The sequence below is a fragment of the Triticum aestivum genome, chromosome 5B (genome assembly GCF_018294505.1).
Source record: "Triticum aestivum cultivar Chinese Spring chromosome 5B, IWGSC CS RefSeq v2.1, whole genome shotgun sequence".
Classification (NCBI taxonomy): Eukaryota; Viridiplantae; Streptophyta; class Magnoliopsida; order Poales; family Poaceae; genus Triticum; species Triticum aestivum.
The window spans coordinates 634,100,714-634,108,792 of NC_057807.1; positions in this window are offsets into that span (position 1 = coordinate 634,100,714).

The following is an 8,079-nucleotide window of genomic DNA, read 5'->3' on the forward strand; positions in this document are numbered from 1 at the left end:
ATTTTCCTTTCTCGAGGGAGAAGAAGAAAAAGAAGAGAAGAAGCAGAAAGAAAGGAATAGAGGTTAAATAAATAAGAAGAACAAAAAAGAAGAAAAGGAAGAGGAGAAGAAGAAAGGAATAGAGGAGAAGAAGAAAAAAATAGAATTTTTCTATTTTTTCTTCTTCTCCTCTATTCCTTTCTTATTCTCCTCTTTTTTTCTTCTTTTTTTCTTTGATCTTCTCCTCTATTCCTTTCTTCTTCTCCTCTTTTTATTTCTTCTTTGTTTTCTTATGTTTTATCGGGTCTGTCGCCGTCAGGCTGCTCGCCTTCGCCCTCGCCGCCCCCTCGAGATAACTTCGACATGAGGGGCGGTCGATATATATACCCCCTCTCGACCGTGATAACCTATACAACGGCAGCATGCCCCTCGGCCCTCTCGCTCGACCAAAACTCTCGAGGCCACCCAAATTTACCAAGTTAAAAGAGCGTTGTCGTCGAGGCCACCCCAAACCCTTGAAGCGTTGTGTCGAGGCGATCCCAAACCCTAGAGCAGTAGCGTCGAGACCAGTAACATGATTCCTTATTGTGATTAGCTAGCTAGTTCTACGTTTGCCACTAATATATATCCATCTGTACCATGTTTGAATAATAATTGACATGTTGTAAATATTTGTAGAAACTATGGAGCACTACCGAGATGAAGCAACATAAGCGATGTTGGGGGAGATGATCACAGAAGGAACTGATGTCATTGCGTCATTTTTCAACGACGTTGTTGGTCAGGAAGGACTGGGTGAAGAAGAGGGCTATGTTCATGATGGCCCCGGCCCATTAATGCTGGTACAAGAAGAGGGCTATGTTCATGATGGCTCCGGTGATGACCCAATGGAGGTACAAGAAGGAGACCGTGCTGACTGCTCCGGTGACCGAACCGAGTCCGGCCAGATATATATATGTATTAGTTAAGCCCGTGCTGACTAGTTAATTGATGCATTCATTGTTTTGGTATATGTACACATATTAATTACTCTCGTCTTTCTTCCTTTTAATTTCTAGCCCTCCAGATCGAGCACAACTTTGGTAAGGAGACAAGGCCCGGAGAAAAAGTTGAGCTTGGATGAAAGGTTTGAGATCATAGAAATCGCGCCCGACGGCGAACCGATTGAACCCAGCAATGCATTTTCTGCTCAGTGCGGGGTTCTTGTTAGGGACAAGATCCCGATAAGCATCCAGCAATGGTATAAGCCTAAGGACGACCCTGAGGTGTCTTATGTCAATGATATGCAGAAAGAAGATCTTTGGACTCAGCTGAAGGCAAATTTCACCCTACCGCCAGAGGAGGATCCGGAGAAGCCAGTTAAAGAGCAATTAATCAAGTCTTGTGCTCTTAAGAAGATGGCAACCCTATTCAGGAGGTGGAGGAAAGAGTTGAACCATTTTGTCGGAAAAAAAAGACACCAGAATTCATCGGCAAATATGAGAAGATCAAAGATCACTGGCCCGCATTTGTGGCCCACAAGACATCAGAAAAGAGTAAGAAGATGTCGGCGACGAACAAGCAAAATGCTGTGAAGAAGAAGCTTCACCATCGCACGGGGTCAGGTGGCTACCTCAAAGCCCGGCCTAAGTGGTCCAAGGCTGAGAATGATCTGCTTGAAAAAGGGATTGAACCAGAGACAATGAGATGGCCAGACCGTTGCCGGACTTGGTTCTTCGCGGCTGGCGGAACCTTGGACCCTGTATCAGGGATGTGCCGTTGGACGGATGAGCAACTGGAAATACCAGTCAAGAACCTTTGACACTATATCAATGCAGCGCAGAAAGGGACGTTCGTACCAGACAGGGAGAAGGACGAGATCACAATGGCCCTCAGGAATCCTGAGCACCCTGGACGGACACGAGGCACGCCAGGCTCCATTCCGTGGAAGGTTGGTTTTCCGGACGCAGGGGGTTACAAAACCCACGAGAGGAGGAAGAAACTGGAGCAGGGCCAACTGCAGGCAATGCACGAAAGGGTAATGGGGCTAGAGGAACGACAAGAGGAACGAGAAGCAACAGATCACAGCAAACGACCTGTCAAAGCTTCCCCCGAAGCTACCCTGCCATCTCAGCGGAGAAGCAGCGTGGCTTCTACAAAGCTGCTTCAGCCGGAGCATGTCTTGCCGGCTCCTGCCAGCTATCCCGTGGATGCTATCACGGAGTCTCAACATTGCCACATTATGGCGCGATGGATGAATTTGAACGTGAAGGCGGATGTTGGCTCTGTTTATCCTAGTGGATCCGGAGCAACTTATCACTGCCGGCCGATTCCAGAAGGATATGCTAAGGTGATGGCGGATGAAATAACGGAGGGATTTGAGGACCTCGTGCTTGACCACCCTACCGGTGAAGGGGAGACTAGGTTGGGTTCTGCTCTGAAGACTCCATGCCTATGGCGGAAGGAGCTCATCAACCTTCCGAACTGGACGCCTCCGCCTCCTCCTCCTCCTCCGGTGAGTCAGGGCACTCCGCCTCCTCCACCGCCTCCTCCTCCGGCGAGTGACGATCAGGGCACGCGTGGCGGCACTCCGCCTCCTTCTCTGGCGCGTGGCGGCACTTCGCCTCCTTCTCCGCCTGCGCCGGCGCTCCCGAGCAGCCAGCAGCCTCCTCCTTCTCCGGCCTCGCCAGCAAGGGCGGAAGAGACCCCGCCGCCCCGGCTGCTCCGGCGCGTCGTACTCCTTCTCCTCCGCCTCGTAAGCAAGCACGAAAGAAGACAGACGCCGCAGCCGCTCCGTCTGGTCCGGCGTCTAGCAGCACAACCAGAGGCGGGAGGCAATACAGATACGATCCACCTCTCAAGCCTCTAGAGAAGTTACCGTACAAGAGGACCGAGGAGGAAAACGATATGATTGTGCGGACCCACGTGAAGGAGTTCTTTGAAGGGGTGAAAGCAAAGAGACATCCACCTCCGGAGGAGAAGGTAGATCCGGTGAAAGCAAAGTGCACTATCGATGCCCCGAGGAAACCACCAAACTCTTCGCCGAGAACCAACTATCAGCGCATTACTGAACAGACATATCTTGAAGCCCAGCGGTCGGGAAGTACTGTCAGTGATAAAAGGTTAAAAGAACGAGCAAAGGGGAAAAATTGCCCAGCTCGGCGAACAAGCACAGCAATCGTGCCCCCCGCTCAATGTGTCTAATGCTCCGGGGACGGTGGTCGGTTATGGCAATCTTGCAGATTACCTGCCTGACGATCAACTTCCTGATTTCTTGGAGGTGGACGAACACAGATACGAGTACGGGAAGCCTCTCGTCAAAGATGAAAAATCTCTGACAACAATGATGCGAAGATTCCATAATTTGTACATGGAAACCTGCAGAGAGTCTGGGGGTACGAATGCTTTGTATCTGAATATTAAAGAGGAGCACGACCTCGTTGCAACTGATCTGTTGACTGTTCCATTTGATGAGTTCTTTGCATTCTTCAATCAAAAGGCCCTCGATAAACTAATGGTCTTTTGTTACTGTCTGTAAGTACTATTTTCTATCATTAAGTCTCTATATATAGCTCGGTTCTTTCATTTCATGTATTTATAATTAATTATCCTCAATATATTATGCAGATTGAAGATCGTCGAGTGCAAAAAACAAGAAATTTATGATATTGGGTTCATTAACACAAATATCATAGATGAATTTCTGGTTAAAAAGGACATCAAAGAGGCCGAGGACAACTTGCTATGATCGTTGATCAAAAATCAAAACAAGGATACCATACTCTTTCCTTACAACGGCAAGTGAGTGTTACTGTCGTGTGCATATTTGGTTTCCCTTATTACACGAGCGAGGTTATAGTAATGTAATTGATGAGTTATGCATGCGTGCGCAGGTACCACTATGTTCTTCTGGAGATTAAGCTTGAGCGGGGACTAGTAACCGTCTTAGACTCGAGACGGAAAGATCCCAAAAACTATGCGGACATGACTAAATTGCTCAACAAGTAAGTTCAATCGATCATTATCGCACCATATCGGCAAATTTTTGTTCATTTCCTGATATCTCAAGTAATAATAATTATTTTCTTTGTCTTCCAGGGTTTGGAAACAGTTCACCGCAGAAACTCCGGGACTGCCGAAGGAGCTGCGATATACATATCCGAAAGTAAGTACTACTGGCTAGCTAGTTGCGCGCATCTCCCGTTGATTCTATAGCTATACTTTCATCAATGCCATTTATAATGCTTCATTATCAGTTTGATTGACCTCTATTTCTCGTAAAGTGCTTGTGGCAGGAACAAGGGAATGATTTCTGTGGATACTACGTGTGCGAGTTCATCCACAACGCGACTTTAAAAAACAAGCGGGGCTACTCTAAAAGACAATATAAAGTGCATAAGCAATAATACTCACCATTTCATTTTATTACACCATCATTTCTGTTGAGTTTCTTTCATATATATGTATTAATTAACCCCCTTCTTCAAATTAGACGTGGCAGATGCGGAATGAACTCCTAGAACCAGATCGCATGAAAGCAATTCAAGAGGAATTGGCGGGATTCTTTCTTGACCACGTCATCAATAAAGCCAGAGAATACCATGTGGAAATTGATTTCAATTGCTAGGGGATTGTAATTAAGAGATCTTATACATATTGTACATGTATGTAGCCAGTAGCGTCGGATACATGATACGAAAACTTGTTGTTCGACCAATCTCACGGAGAAGGAGAGGTCGATCGATCACTTCTCTCGGTATGCATGACGAACTTCTGTACTCAATGGTTCTCTCGATCACTTATGTATATATAGTACGTAGCGTCGACCAAGCACGGACATAAGAGAGGACACTTCTCTCTATTAATTAGCTAGCTAACACAATATATGAAACACCTAAATTAACCCGCCAAAACCCCCAACCCCCCTCCTTTCAAAAAAAACAAAAACCCCAGTCACTGGAATGCTGACGCGTGGACCAACCGGGACCAAAGGCCCCCTGACTGGGCTCGGCGCACAGGGCCACGTGGAGGCACATTGGTCCCGGTTCGTGTTTGAACCGGGACTAATGGGTGGAGGTATTAGTAACGACCCATTAGTCCCGGTTCATGAACCGGGACTAAAGACCCTTACGAACCGGGACTATTAGGTGTTTTTCTACTAGTGAAAGGAGATGGACATATTGTGGTCTTGAGTGATGGGTGTTGAGTTAAAAGTGTGTGTTATGTTTTCTCTCCCGTTGCAACGCACGGGGCTCTTTTGCTAGTAACTAAAAAAGACGGCAATTTGTTTTCCATTGGCGTGTGTGTACATTGTTTTTTATAAACCGAACCAACCAATCATTATTAGAAGTTTCTTCTCTAGAGTAGCCGATGCATGCATGCGTACTACCCACACATATCGGTACGCTATGACAGAGTGCGTAAGCGTTTGAAACTCGGTTGACCCGGAGCCATCACGTTAATACAATTGCATACCTATATCTCTCTACTATGTTGCACTAAAGACCTCATCTGTATCTCGCCATCAGGCAATTCACGTACACACGCAAGTGCAATCCACCGAAACTTCTCCGAGGCAGTACCGCAGTTCATGGCCAGACGCCGCTACTCCCCTAACGGGATACTGCCCACTCCCCTAACGCTGCTGATCGGGCGGACGTTTCCCACACGGGCCCCAACGGCACCAAGCTGGCCCGTGGAGTGTGAAGACACGCGCACTTTAGTAAAGCCCGTACTGTTCCCCATGCCTCCCATGCCCACGAAGAGGTTCTTTTTGTCCACCGTGACTGCCACGGTGGCGCCGTTCTCGCGGCGGCAGCCCGAAGCAAGGTCTCAGCCGCTGCAGCGGACAAGGTCCTCGAGACTGGCATGGTGACAGTTGCGAGATAGACCAGGAGGAGGCATGTGACAGTGCCAGCAATGACTCTAGTTTGTACTCATCACTGTCTCCTGTGTTGTGCGCGTGAAATGCAGCTGCTGATGCACTTGTGGTGCGGCGTTTGTGGTTTAAATAGGCGCCTCAGAAGTACGTATGATACAAAAGGGCGGATGGGAGTCCGAAGAGGAAAGTCTGTCTTCGTTTTCTTTCTTTTTTAGGATAATAAAAACGTACTTAACACTACATTTTATATTAGCATAATTATAATTATAATTAATATTTATGTTTCTGTTCGAGTATATCTTTATATTTATTGGTAGCAAAATGGTGACTGACAACTTTATTTATTTATTTCTTGTTTGTGCTATTGTTTATCGCGCTTATTATGTCATTAATTTGTTGCTTAGTCAGTTTATTAGCTATAATGCGATGCTACTTCATTTTGCATTAGGAAGTTAAAGTAAAATTTATTTTCGACTCATTACTTAACTTAGAATTATAGACGAAAGGTAAATCGAACCCGAAACTTCGAATCCCTGAAATCAGCACACCGAATTCTCTGAGCGCGGTTTATTTTAAACCATAACCGCGCCTCCAAACAAGGATTGTTGACTTGGCAGCTCAAACCCGGGATAATTGGCTGCGCCGGATGCTACTGGGCCGGCCAACCAGGCACGTAACGCACGACATAATAAAATTACGATAAATGGAGAGACGGGTGGGAAGTATGTTCAGATTTATTTAACCACATAACCCAACATCCAGATTTGAAATATTTCTGATTTTTTTCAAAATGTTTTCTTGAAAATTATCAACAATTTCGAACTCCTATGGATATTTTGGAATTATGAAACTTTTTGAAAACATCAACAAATGTTGAAAACATGAACCATTTTTTAAATCTCCAAAGATTTATTAAGTGCAAACACTTTTTGAAAAAAAAGAACAACTTTGAAACCTGAACAAGATTTTAAACTGCGAACAAATTTTAAAAATATGTTCGCATTTTTTAAAAAGTTAGAAATGTTCGCACTTTAAAATTCTGTTCTAGTTTTCAAAAATTTGTTCATATTTTTCAAAAAGTTTCACGTAGTTGTAGCATTACGACTCTTTAGAAAATGTTTCATGTTTTCAAACTTTCTTTGTGTTTTTAAAAGAATGTTCGCAATTCCAAAAAGTGTTCACTTTTCTGCAAAAAATGATTGTACTTTAAAAAAATTGCATTTAAGAATATTTGAATTTCAAAATTGTTGACAATTTTCAGGCAAATGCTACGAAAATTTTGAAAATAAAATTCAAATCTTGACGTTACAGTATGTTGTTAAATAATATTGTGCTTACCTTAATTCATCAAAAGTCAGTTGTTAGGGTGGTTAGCGGCATGAGATCAAAAGCATCAGCTCCCAAGTACAAATCTTTGAGAGTGAAGTTTTTTTTGGTATTTTTAGTTGCGCAATATTTTTTATTGTGCGTTACAATAAAGAAAGACATGCTTCACGTCTGTTGGACCGGCCCAGTCACGTGCGTCCGCAACCTTGCCTGCCACGTCGACAATCTCCTTGAGTACAGAATCCCCTTGAGAACACGCTCAAGGTTTAAAATAGACTGGTGTCAAATAGTTCGGTGTGCTGATTTCAGGGATTCAAAGTCTAGGGTTTGATTTAGCTTTTGTCTACACGTTCAAGGTTCATTTTGGACTTTTCCCTATCAAATATACACTTGTAATTTACTTGCCGCACCAAAAGACATGGAAATTATGGGTGTAAGTATCTCCATTGTTGTCCACTGAAACTTCTCTCCCAGAAACCACCAATCCTGCGAACTAGCGCCCGTCTCCTTCCTTCTTCAATCTGGTGCCGATCCAATCCCGAGTCCTCGACAACTTTGTCATGGCAGCCGCCACCAAAACTGCTTCGTGCTTCTTGCTACTGAACAATACTTGCAACATAAGCCTATTAGGTACCATGGAGGGAATTGTGTCGCTGCCACAAAATAGTACCGTGGAATTGTGGGCAAGGTTTTGGTTACCAAATCTTGAAAAAATACCTAAACGCGGTTACCAATAAATAGCAAGTGGTTACCGTTCAAATTTTCTAAAAGAATTTCAATTTCAAATTTATTTGACCTGTGTATACGTATGTTTTGTAGTCAGTTTAGTCAGCAAGTTGCTTGTGTCGTACTCCATCTGTCCTTTAAAGAGTGTACTTTCAACTTTGTTGGAGGGTCAACCTATCTCAATGTTT